This window comes from Thalassophryne amazonica, chromosome 2, assembly GCF_902500255.1.
Source record: "Thalassophryne amazonica chromosome 2, fThaAma1.1, whole genome shotgun sequence".
NCBI lineage: Eukaryota > Metazoa > Chordata > Actinopteri > Batrachoidiformes > Batrachoididae > Thalassophryne > Thalassophryne amazonica.
Window position 1 is genome coordinate 57,620,357 of NC_047104.1, and position 12,068 is coordinate 57,632,424.

General features: G+C 43.6%; 1 protein-coding gene across 1 annotated transcript in view; it reads right to left on the reverse strand.

Moving 5' to 3' along the window:
- Window positions 1-12,068, reverse strand: part of si:dkey-205h23.2 (CUGBP Elav-like family member 4) — a 540,050-nt gene that overhangs the window by 214,614 nt on the left and 313,368 nt on the right. The gene's annotated exons all lie outside the window — the stretch shown is intronic.

A 12,068-nucleotide genomic window follows, 5' to 3' on the forward strand; every position in this document is an offset into this window, starting at 1 on the left:
CAACACACACACACACGTACACTGTCTTGACTTTTCAGAATTCTGCACAATCATGTCCGGAGGCACACGGGGATCTTTTGGCTTCATTTGCATGTAAAGTGGCACTCATTCCTCTGTGGGTGCGAGGTGCCTCCAGACAGCCCCTCCCCTGTGGCCTGCCAGACTAAGGCAGCCAGCGGTCCTCACTCTTCCCTACCTGCTGGCATGGGGCACTACAGTACAGCGCACAACATCTTAAGGTCCTGTCAATCTGTCCACTGCCCGACTGAGCCAACCTTCTGAAGAGCACCAGGTTGGCAAGGACAAAGTTGACCCACTGACAAAAAGCTGCTGCAGGCAGACAGGCAAACATGAACAAGATATTAAAAACTCTCACATAGAGCGACCGTGTATCAAATATAGAGATTGCAAAGCTTCTGGCAGTTGAAGCATCCAATAAAAGCCAAGCTCATAAGCAAGTAGGATAAGGGCCAGCACGGGCAAATGCAGTTGGAGCGGTACACTACATTGTGTTGATGGAGGTTGCTTGGCATTTCGGGAGAGCGTTGAAGCCATCTTATCGGAGTTAATAAAAGAAGTGGGTGTTGCTGTCTGACCCGTCATCTCTCTTCTCATCACCGTGGTCTCCAGTCTCACCGCAGTGGCTCGAGGAGTGGGACATGCCTCTGAGATTGTGTTTAGATAATGGCCATCTCCAATCATAGATAATCTGGCCCCATCTTTTCTTCACAGACACAGCGGCAGACAAGGTCAGGAGGAAAAAGATTCTTGGTGAGACGCAGAGGAGATAGGAATGGGACGGCTGTGAGATGATTTACTGCTAAGATTCACTCAGCTGCCTCCATCACCCTCCGTTAACTTTCTCATTCTGTCGTCTCTTCCTGTCTCACTCTTTTTGTCTTCTATCCCTCTTATTCCTCCATGGGCGTCTTCATCGAATCCCAACCCCTCTCGCTCTCTCTCTCTCAATCACTCGCTTCATCTCCTGCCTTTTCCTGCAGTACCAATGAGGCAGACAGGAGAAAGAAATAAAGTCTAGGAGCAAGATACCCCTTTTCTCTCCTTTATGCCCCTGCTGAAGTGAAGCAAAGTCTTTAGTAAGACTGTCGTTGTTGTCATTAGAATCAATAAATAATTTCCTGATACGATATCGACAGAAGAAGCCTCAAATTGATATGTTTACACAGTAATTTGTTGATGCATAGTGCAGTGAGCCTTGTTGTTCATTATAAAAAAGACATCCAACCCAGAACTCTTCTCCCGCAATCAGAGCCTGTCAGTGTGCGCACAGTGGGCAGACACACCCCCTGTCAGTTCAGCACACACCAACACACCATCTGTACATCCATATATCAGTCAAGTGCACCCCCCTCCCCACGGCACCACATGATTACGGATGGGGGGAGCGCAACACACGTGCGATTCACACACACAAATGGCACACATGGCACGTGTGTGTGAATCGCACAGCCGACACACTGGCACCTCACGTGTGTTGCTGTTTTGCAAAACCACACTTGTGGGGGCACATAGACAAATTTCACATCCAGCTCAACGATTGTCTGCTGACTGTTTTTGTGCTGACAGTGCGAATGGCCACACATTTTCTACATGCCACATGAGCGGTGTTAGATGTGTGTGTCAGCTGGAATTTAGCCAACTCCTGCTGCGATTGGGTTTGATGCGCTGGCACAGTGCATACTCTCTCTTTCAGCCGCTGGTGTGCGCAAATAGTTGTAGCAACAGGTGTATGAGGCATATGAGGCAGCTACGAATTTACATATTTTGCATACGATTCCTGCTTCATGCCCACTTCGACCAAATTCGCACTATGTGTGAAGAGGCCCTTAATCTGGTAGCATGTTAGCTACCTGCTAGAGATTGGGGTTCGCAGGACTTTCCTCTGACAGGCATGAATAATTACACATGAAAGTAGCCCCACTTGGTTCCAGATTTAGTTAAAACTAGCCAATACTCTGATGTCCCCTGCCTATTATGCTGATACGGCATGGTAACAAATGAAACAAATAAGCATGGATGGACGCATTGGAGTCCATTTCAATGGTCCCCCTATTTCATGGCAGAGGACAGTGAAAAATATGTGGAAAAAGGCCAAATAATAGAGGAAAGTGAACCAACTTCTGGCGCAAAGTGCAGCTCGTGGAAGTGAGCGGAGGGTCCGAACGCAGCGCCACAGAGATTCCGCAAACGGATTACCCCTGTAGAGTGCTGAGACGCATGAACACACACACCAAGGGCTGAAACTGACCAACCAGATGGACAATCTCCGCCGCTGAAACCCTGATCGGAGTTCTGACGGACAAACTGCGACACAGTTTCCAAAGTCACGGAGGAACTTTTTTTTCAGCCACATGAGGAATTAAAGTATTTTCAGATGTTGTGTTCCAAACTCAGGAGGCTTTATGTGGATTATTCTTCAGGATAGTATGATGATGAATTCCACGAACAGGTAAGACTTTTTATTTATACTCTGTGTGAATTTTCTCCGCATGAGGACTGTGGCATTCAGCCAAATAATGGACAGCAAGGCAGGGGTGGTGGCCAAGTGGTTAATGCACTTCGTTTCAGTGTGGAAGGTTCCCGGTTCAAGTCCCACCCCTGCCACATTTCTCCATGTAATGTGGAGTTGCTTTAGGAAGGGCATCCAGCGTAAAACTTGTGCCAATTCAACATGCAGATCCACCTTGAATTTGCTGTGGTGACCCTGAGTCCAAACAAGGGAGCAGCCGAAGGGACTTACTATTGACTGATCACTGTTTAAGCCGCAGTGTTCAAAACATATGAAAAAAGTGGCAGTTCAAAGTCCGGAAATTTTGGAGCATGTGGGTGAAAATCCTACATTGAGAGGTTGACATCATGCTGCTGTAAAGCAATATCACGTAACGGAGTATCAGAGACATTTTATGAATACAGGTACAAGTAAATGAATGCGGATCAGGCCAATACCCGATACTGGTATCGGGATCGGTGCATCCCTAGTCCAAGGTCAAATGCAGTTGGCTCAATGCAAAGTTAGGCTTTAGTAGAGAAATTTGGGGCTGAGAAGGCAAAATATACCCAAAATGTTCTATTTTTTTTATCCATTTGCATGTTTGACCTTGACTCAGATATTCAAGGCCAAATGTAGTGTGCAAAAGGGAGTCAGATGCATGATTTGGCTTATGGCCCAGTCACATGGCACACGACGATTCCTGAACGAAGGGAAAAAGTAAAAAAAAGTCACAATTTGTTGAGAAAAGGTGGACGAAAGAGCTTTATTATCGAACAGCCTGCGAAGCAAGAGCGCAAAAGGGACGAAAGAGGAACTTAACAAAACCGAAGCTCACGATCTTGACGCTTTAAATGAGATGCACCTGGAGCCACAGCTGGAGCAGTGTGTGTCTGCATCTCTGAGTTCCAGTACTCTGCGCTGGGATGGAGCTCATAGCGCCGAGTCCTGGAGAAACTGCAAACAGAAGCTGTGGAGATCTGTGTGCACATTGGTGGGACCACCTGCTTTGGTTCCTCATCTAGAACAAAAGAGGGATCATCTCCTTCATCATCAGAATCCTCACTGTGTGTCAACATGCTGCGCGCTCTGTCTTGTTCCAATTTAAAAAAAAAAAGTGTACTGTGGTCACTGCTGTATCACTGGATCATATTACTAAGCCATATATTTTTATTTATAACAGAAAACTGTCAAAGAGGGAATAAATATAAATATAAGTGTAAAAACGATTGAATATATCAGCAGTAAATTAATCAGTGAGTGTGAACGCACGCATTGACTCACATGTGCGGTTATTTCCACCAGCTGATCACTGATTCACAATGTGAATTCTGGCTTCCAGAACAGCTCTTTATATCATCATTTTGATTCATCTGACGGTTGCGACATGTACAGAAGGACTGGATTGTCATTCCTACACTCATATTGTTATATTTAATACACAGGAGCTGCTGCTGCCGCTAATGCTGCATTCAAGTACCATCGGAAATTACACAACTTTTTTTGTTGTTTCAAATTCAGCATTTACTTTTGGCAAAATAATTAATTACATCCACACAAAAGATTAATTCTGGCCTATATAAGGTGCCTGAGCCCATTGACGCTGACCCCCCACACAGATAAAAAAAAAATCTAAGCAAGCAGGCTGAGTTTGCCCTGTAATTTTCAACGGTACATGAATGCAGCACTAGCCTCAGCGCTCAGAAACTGGCTTCTGCACTGTGTGAAAACATTTAGCCTGTTGAACGAAGTCAAATTAAACAATAACGTTACAAAAACTAAACAAATTATTCAAAAACGTCAAGAACGACAGCAAAACGAAACACAGACGAATTGAGGTTTTCGTTGCCCTTCGTTCAAAATTTTCAACAGTTTAAAAATCCTGACAAAGCACCAGCTGCAGAAACGAAGCTGCACGAAGGTTAAACGATGCCAATGAAAGTCCAGATTTCTTGTTTCGTCAGGGCTTCATTGCCCTTCGTTAAGTGCTGTGTGACTGGGCCATTAGGAAAAGGCACATGGCAGCCTGCCTGGAGTTTGCCAAAAGGCACCTGAAGGACTCTCAGACCATGAGAAAAAAAATTCTTTGGTCTGATGAGACAAAGAACCCCTTGGTGTGAATGCCAGGCATTATGTTTGGAGGAAACAAGGCACCATCCCTACAGTGAAGCATGGTGATGGCAGCATCATGCTGTGGGGATGTTTTTCAGCAGCAGGAACTGGGAGCCTTAGTATTGAAAACCTGCTCCAGAGTGTTCTTGACCTCAGCATGGGGTGATGGGTCATCTTTCAGCAGGACAATGACCTTAATGGCCCAGTTACATGGCATACGACTATTCCTGAACGAAGGGAAAAAGGTAAAAAAGTCACAAATCGTCTAGAAAAGGTGGACGAATCAGCTCTGACTTTTCCGATCACCAAATACCCTGTGAATTAAGACCATAAAAGAGGAACAAAATGAAACTAAAGCTAACGTTGATCTTGACACTTTAAACAAAACACGCCTGGAGCCACTGCCAGAGCAGTGTGTGTCTGCATCCTACTCTGCATTGAGGACTCAGCGCTGGGACAGAGCTCTGTAGTGCCTGACTCCTGGAGAAGATGCAGAGAGAGGCGCGCAATCTGACCCACTGTGGAGATCTGTGCACATGTTGGTGGATCCACCTGCTTTGGTTGCTCATCCAGAACAACAGAGGGATCATCTCCTTCATCATCAGAATCCTCACTGTCTAGTTCAGACTGACGACACACTGCGCACTCCATCTTGTTCCAATTAAAAAAAAAAAACTGAAGCGCATGCTCAACATTCATCAGACACCTCATTTTTACAAAACAAAAACAAAAAAAGGCTGGTGTATCACTGTATTACATTACTAAGCCATATATATTGATTTAAAACAGAAAACTGTCAAAAGGGGAAATATCAGTGTAAAGATGATTCAATATATCATCAGAGCAGTAAATTGATCAGTCTATGTGAACGCCGCACATTGACTCCCCATGTGCGGTTATTTCCACCAGCTGCCATGGACCCACAATGTAAATTCTGCCTTCCAGAACAGCTCTTATCTAATCATCTGAATCATCTACTTGTTGCCACATGTACAGAAGGGCTGGATTGTCATTCCTACACTCATATTGTTATATTTAATAAAAAATAATAAGTGCACGCAGGATGGCATTGCTGCTGCTGCTGCATTCACGTACCGTCGGAAATTACCAACTTTTTTGTTGTTTCAAATTCAGCAGTTGCTTGTGGCAGGAGTGGGGTTTTCATTTTATTTTTGTTAAAATAATTGATTGTATCCACACAAAATATTAATTCTGGCCTACATAAGGTGCCTGAGCCCAGTGAAGCTGACCCCCCAACCAGATAAAAAATCCAAGCAAACAGGCTGAGTTTGCCCTGTAATTTCCAAGGGTACACGAATGCAGCGGCAGCAGCAGCGCACACAAACCGGCTTCTGCAGTGTAGGAAAACATTCACCTGGTCGACCGAAGTCGAAATAAATGGTAACATGACAACAACTAAGTAAACGATAAGAAACCTCAAGAATAACAGCAAAACAAATACGCGGATGAATTGAGGTTTTCGGCGGCATTCGTTCAAGTGCCAGCTGCAGGAACGAAGCTGCACAAAGGTTAAATGATGCCAACGAAAGTTCAGATTTCTTGTTTCGTTTGGGCTTCATTGCTCTTTGTTATGCGCTGTGTGACCGAGCCTTAAGCACACAGCCAAGATATCAAAGTGGCTTCAAGGCAACTCTGTGAGCCCAGACCTGAATCCCATTTTTGGAGAGATCTGAAAATGGCTGTGCACCGACGCTCCCCATCCAACCTGATGGAGCTTGAGAAGTACTACAAAGAGGAATGGACAAAACTGCCCAGGGAGAGGGGTGAGAAGCTTGTGGCATCATATTCAAGAAGACATGAGGCTGTAATTGCTGCCAAAGGTGCATCAACAAAGTATTGAGCAAAAGGTATGAATATGTATGTACATGTGACTTACAGAAAAGGGACTTACATTTTGGTGTTCGTCACTGGGGCTTTGACGTCAACAGTCCAACACAAACTTTAAATAGGAGTCCAATATTGTTCTCAGTCAACTTGAAAAAACAATCCTGATGATGTAGTCCGTGATGCCAAGCACTGACTTCATGTATGGACTGCCTCCTTCATGCCTCCAGACAGCTTACGGTGTGGTGAATTTGTTTTGTGTTAGAAGAATTTGCATCGTCAATTACCTCCTTCAAATTGTCGTCAGTCAGCAAAACAGACTCCGCCATGTTTAGCTAAACACAGCCCCCACTAGTGTGCGCTTGCGCGGTGTGAGTGGGTGGTGGTCGCAGCATGCAATGGTACAAAATGTATGGAACCAAATTTGTACGCTAAATGGAACCAAGTTTGCACGCTAAAGGAAACGCAACACAAATGGGATGAATAATCCATGCCACGTGACATACAAAGTACCATTTAAATGACAAGGATCCACTCAGCTGTTATATAAAAAGTTATAATAATTCCAATGGGGGTCTTCACACCTTTGGTGCTTGGACCCCTAATACTAATAATCACATGCTGTTACACTGTACATTGTCACTCACTCACTTGCTCATTCACTCACTCACTCATCTTCAACCACTTTTCTGGGTTCGGGTCGTGGGGGCAACAGCTCCAGCAGGGGACCCCAGACTTCCCTTTCCCGTGCCACACTGTACATTGTAACTTTTGCAAAAACAATAAACTAAGAATAACAGTCAGAATTACCCAAAGTGCAACACCAGATTATAACAAATACATAGCAAATATTGTGATATTGTGAACTAATATATCAAAAAAAAAAAAAAATAGATGTCAGTGACAGTCTAACTCTTTGGGTTCTAAGTGGATATAAAGTGGAGTGTCTGTTCTTGCACTCCGGACAGAGCATGCCAGCAGGAACAAACCCATGCCTTGATATGTCACAGAATCTCTTGAGTTAAAATCACAGTTTGATAGAATTGGGCAGGAGAAAAAAGTGGTGTTAAGCACATCAGATAAATGTGGCAGAGCTGTGTGGAAGAGGTCGGCTGACTCAAAGAACAAAAAATAGATTTAAAGGCAGTGAAACTCTCTACCCGTGCACCATTCTTTTTTAATAATCCAAGAAGAAAAATAAGATGTGACTCAATTTAATAGACAGTCAGAGAATTGGCCCTGTGATCCACAATAGTAACTGAGCAACAGGATTGTGCAGTGTCAGGCCCCTTTAGTCATTTGCTGAGTTGTGGTTGTACTTCTCCTCCTGACACTCCCACATCCCCAGAGAGAGGATACCTCTAAGGGGTGGAATGAACAAAAGGGTGGGTGGTTGCGGGGGATGGGGTGGTACTGTAGCCTCCAAATGGAGTAATAGCTCCTAATGGCTACAGACACACGTAATCGAGACCTCTGCCCAACGTCAAATGACAGATAATTGCTGATGTCTTGGTGGTGATAAATGTGACTCCATTCTAGAGGTGCAAATGCCATGGTTCCGTCCTCAGTTTCACAATACGGAGGCCCCACTGGTGTAGCTGGCTGGTTCGTCGACTTCCACAGATGTATCCCTTGCTGCTTCCTCTCCTTCCATCGGCCTGAGCTCGTCTGTCTATTTTTCTTATAAACACAAGCTTTCATGGTAAATCTCATTTCATTGTCAGCCAACTGTGGTTTACTTCCCTGGCCTGCCTGCTGGTTTCCTGTTGCCTTTAATGCTCAGCATCTCTCATTTGGCCCATCTGCTTGGTCTTATTTCATCCTGTGCTTGGTCCTGTGCAGAAAGTTCTTCTGACAGATTGGCAGGTCTGTGCCAGCCTAACAGCTCACTGTGTTTCATTCACACTGCCTGTAAATCTCGCTTTAAAAAAGTAATAGTAAATAGTAATTGATACTGCAACCCATCCATCCCCCACCCTTAAACTCAAAGATGCAATTCATCTGGGTGAGAATACAGATTGGCTCTATCCCAGGCCTTGCTGGTCAGACTTTGCCTGTTTTTAGATGGCCATTAATTAAATTGCTGCCATGGGGCAAAATAAAATGTACATGGGTGTGTGTGAGGCAATAGAAATGGGCCATCTGATCCACACTTGACTACATAAATCAGCAAAGTGGCTCAGTCTAATCTGACCTAGGTGGTCTAAATCACTACTCTGAAATGCAGTCACAGGACAGACTTGGGACAATTAGATCCAATTCCAACCATGTAAATCTTTAACTGGCTTAATCTGCATTAACCTCAGTGATGTTAGTCTCAAATGGCTTCACAATGATCTAGTCAATCACCGTGTCAGATAGACTTAAGAAGTGAGGAGGAGACTGCACAGGATTCTCAGCACAATGCAAAGCGGATAGGATATTTAAATGTCATTACTGGGACTGCAAAATTGCCTTTTTTTGTGAGTGTGTCTGTGTGTGTGCATTTTCTTGCAGCAAGTGCTTCAAGCCTGGAATTCATTGTCATCACCAAATTTTTACGTTCTTCTATTGCCATGGCTTTCTAAACCTCTTGGCAGATTGCTTCAGGGATGGTTGTCCTTCTGGAAGGTTCTTCTCCTCTCTCCACAGAGGAATACTGGAGCCCATCGGGTTCTTGTTCACCTCCCTAAAGGTGCCTTGACACTTGCACACATTTGCACTGGCATGCAATCTGGCATACCAGAGAGTAAACTTGTCGTAAACTGTTGTAAACCTCTGTAAACTGTGCGTGGCTGCATGCAAGGGTGCAAATCAAAAATCTCTATCTACGAGGTCTGTCAATAAAGTATAGGTCCTTTTTATTTTTTTCAAAAACTATATGGATTTCATTCATATGTTTTTACGTCAGACATGCTTGAACCCTTGTGTGCATGCGTGAGTTTTTCCACGCCTGTCGGTGACGTCATTCGCCTGTGAGCACTCCTTGTGGGAGGAGTCGTCCAGCCCCTCGTCGGAATTCCTTTGTCTGAGAAGTTGCTGAGAGACTGGCGCTTTGTTTGATCAAAATTTTTTCTAAACCTGTGAGACACATCGAAGTGGACACGGTTCGAAAAATTAAGCTGGTTTTCGGTGAAAATTTTAACGACTGATGAGAGATTTTGAGGTGATACTGTCGCTTTAAGGACTTCCCACGGTGCGAGACGTCGTGCAGCGCTCTCAGGCGCCGTCGTCAGCCTGTTTCAAGCTGAAAACCTCCACATTTCAGGCTCTATTGATCCAGGATGTCGTGAGAGAACAGAGAAGTTTCAGAAGAAGTCGGTTTCAGCATTTTATCCGGATATTCCACTGTTAAAGGAGATTTTTTTAATGAAAGATGTGCGGGCGGATTGCAGCGTCGGCTCGCAGCTGCCGCGACGCTCCACCACAGGAAAAACACCTCTGTTGGAAGCCTTAAGGACAAGTTGGAACATGTCCAGCTGTTAAACAATTTCTCATATACTCACTCTACTGAAAGCCATCAAAAGCCGCCTGGATTTTACAAATGGTTATCAACACAGAGGTGTTTTTCCTGTGCCGCCGCACCACGCCGGCTGCGTCCCGATGCGCGGACCCGTCCGCATGTCTTTCATTAAAAAAATCTCCTTTAACAGTGGAATATCCAGATAAAATGCTGAAACCGACTTCTTCTGAAACTTCTCTGTTCTATCACGATGTCCTGGATCAATAGAGCCTGAAATGTGGAGGTTTTCAGCTTGAAACAGGCTGACGACGGCACCCGAGAGCGCTGCGCGACGTCTCGCACCATGGGAAGTCCTTAAAGCGACAGTATCACCTCAAAATCTCTCATCAGTCGTTAAAATTTTCACCGAAAACCAGCTTAATTTTTCGAACCGTGTCCACTTCGATGTGTCTCACAGGTTTAGAAAAAACTTTGATCAAACAAAGCGCCAGTCTCTCAGCAACTTCTCAGACAAAGGAATTCCGACGAGGGGCTGGACGACTCCTCCCACAAGGAGTGCTCACAGGCGAATGACATCACCGACAGGCGTGGAAAAACTCACGCATGCGCACGAGGGTTCAAGCATGTCTGACATAAAAACATATGAATGAAATCCATATAGTTTTTGAAAAAAATAAAAAGGACCTATACTTTATTGACAGCCCTCGTAAATCTAAATCAAATCAAAATCTCTATCATGCATTAGTTTTGTGAACTAGATGTGAACATTGTGCAACCTATTTGAAAATACTGTGTCACTGTGAATCAATCCATCAGTGCATCACAGCACAGCTCAACTGAACAATTATGACGAGATGTTAAATCTATAATAAACACAATTTTACAGATACTCATCAGATGGAATGAAAATGCAACTGTTTTACAGAGCCATTACAATACAAATACTACAAATAATTACCTTAGAGACAATTCCAAATGTGCTCTCCACCTCATGAAGCGCACAAGGCCATTCTTCCATTTACGGATGATGGAGGCCACTGTACTCATGGGGAACTTCAAAGCAGCAGAAATGTTCATGTAGTCTTCCCCAGATTTGTGCCTTGAGACAATCCTGTCTCAGAGGTCTACAATTTCTTTGACTTCATGTCTGTTTTGTGCTCTGACATGCACTGTCAACTGTGGGACCTTATATGTACACAGGTGTGTGCCTTTCCAAATCATGTCCAATCAACTGAATTTTCCCCAGGTGGACCCCAAATAAACTGTAGAAACATCTCAAGGATGATCAGTGATCAGTGACCTTCATGGCAAAGGCTATGAATATTTAGGTACATTGGATTTCATAGTTTTTTTAAATAAATTTGTAAAAATCTAAAAAAAAAAAAAAAAAAAAAACTTTTTCACATAGATATTATGGGGTATTGTGTGCAGAATTCTGAGGGGAAAAGTGAGTTTACTCCATTTTGGAGTAAGGCTGTAACATAACAAAATGCATAAAAAAATGAAGTGCTCTGAATACTTTCCGGTTGCACTGTATATGGGCTTGGTGGAGGTATGCACCTGCTGAGTGCCTTGTAGTTACAGTACATTAAAGCAGTGCTCTATGAAGTAATACAACCCCAACTCCAATGAAGTTGGGATGTTGTGTAATATGTAAATAAAAACAGAATACAATGATTTGCAAATCCTCTTCAACATATATTCAATTGAATACACCACAAAGACAAGATATTTAAAGTTCAAACTGATCAATTTGATTGTTTTTGTGCAAATATTTGCTCATTTTGAAATGGATGCCTGCAACACATTTCAAAAAAGCTGGTACAGTGGTATGTTTACCACTGTGTTACATCACCTTGGATTGAAAGTCACTGGCATTCAATGTTGTGTTTTCAGCCATGCCGGTTACATTTAGAACATTCTCCAAATTCTATGATTCTTCTGATTATGTTATCGACTGTAGATGATGGAATCCCTAAATTCCTTGCAATTGAACACTGAGAAACATTGTTCTTAAACTGTTGGACTATTTTTTTACGCAGTTGTTCACAAAGTGATGATCCTTGCCCCATCGTTGCTTGTGAACAGCTGAGCCTTTTGGGGATGCTCCTTTTATACCCAATCATGACACTCACCTGTTTCCAATTAACCTTGTTAACT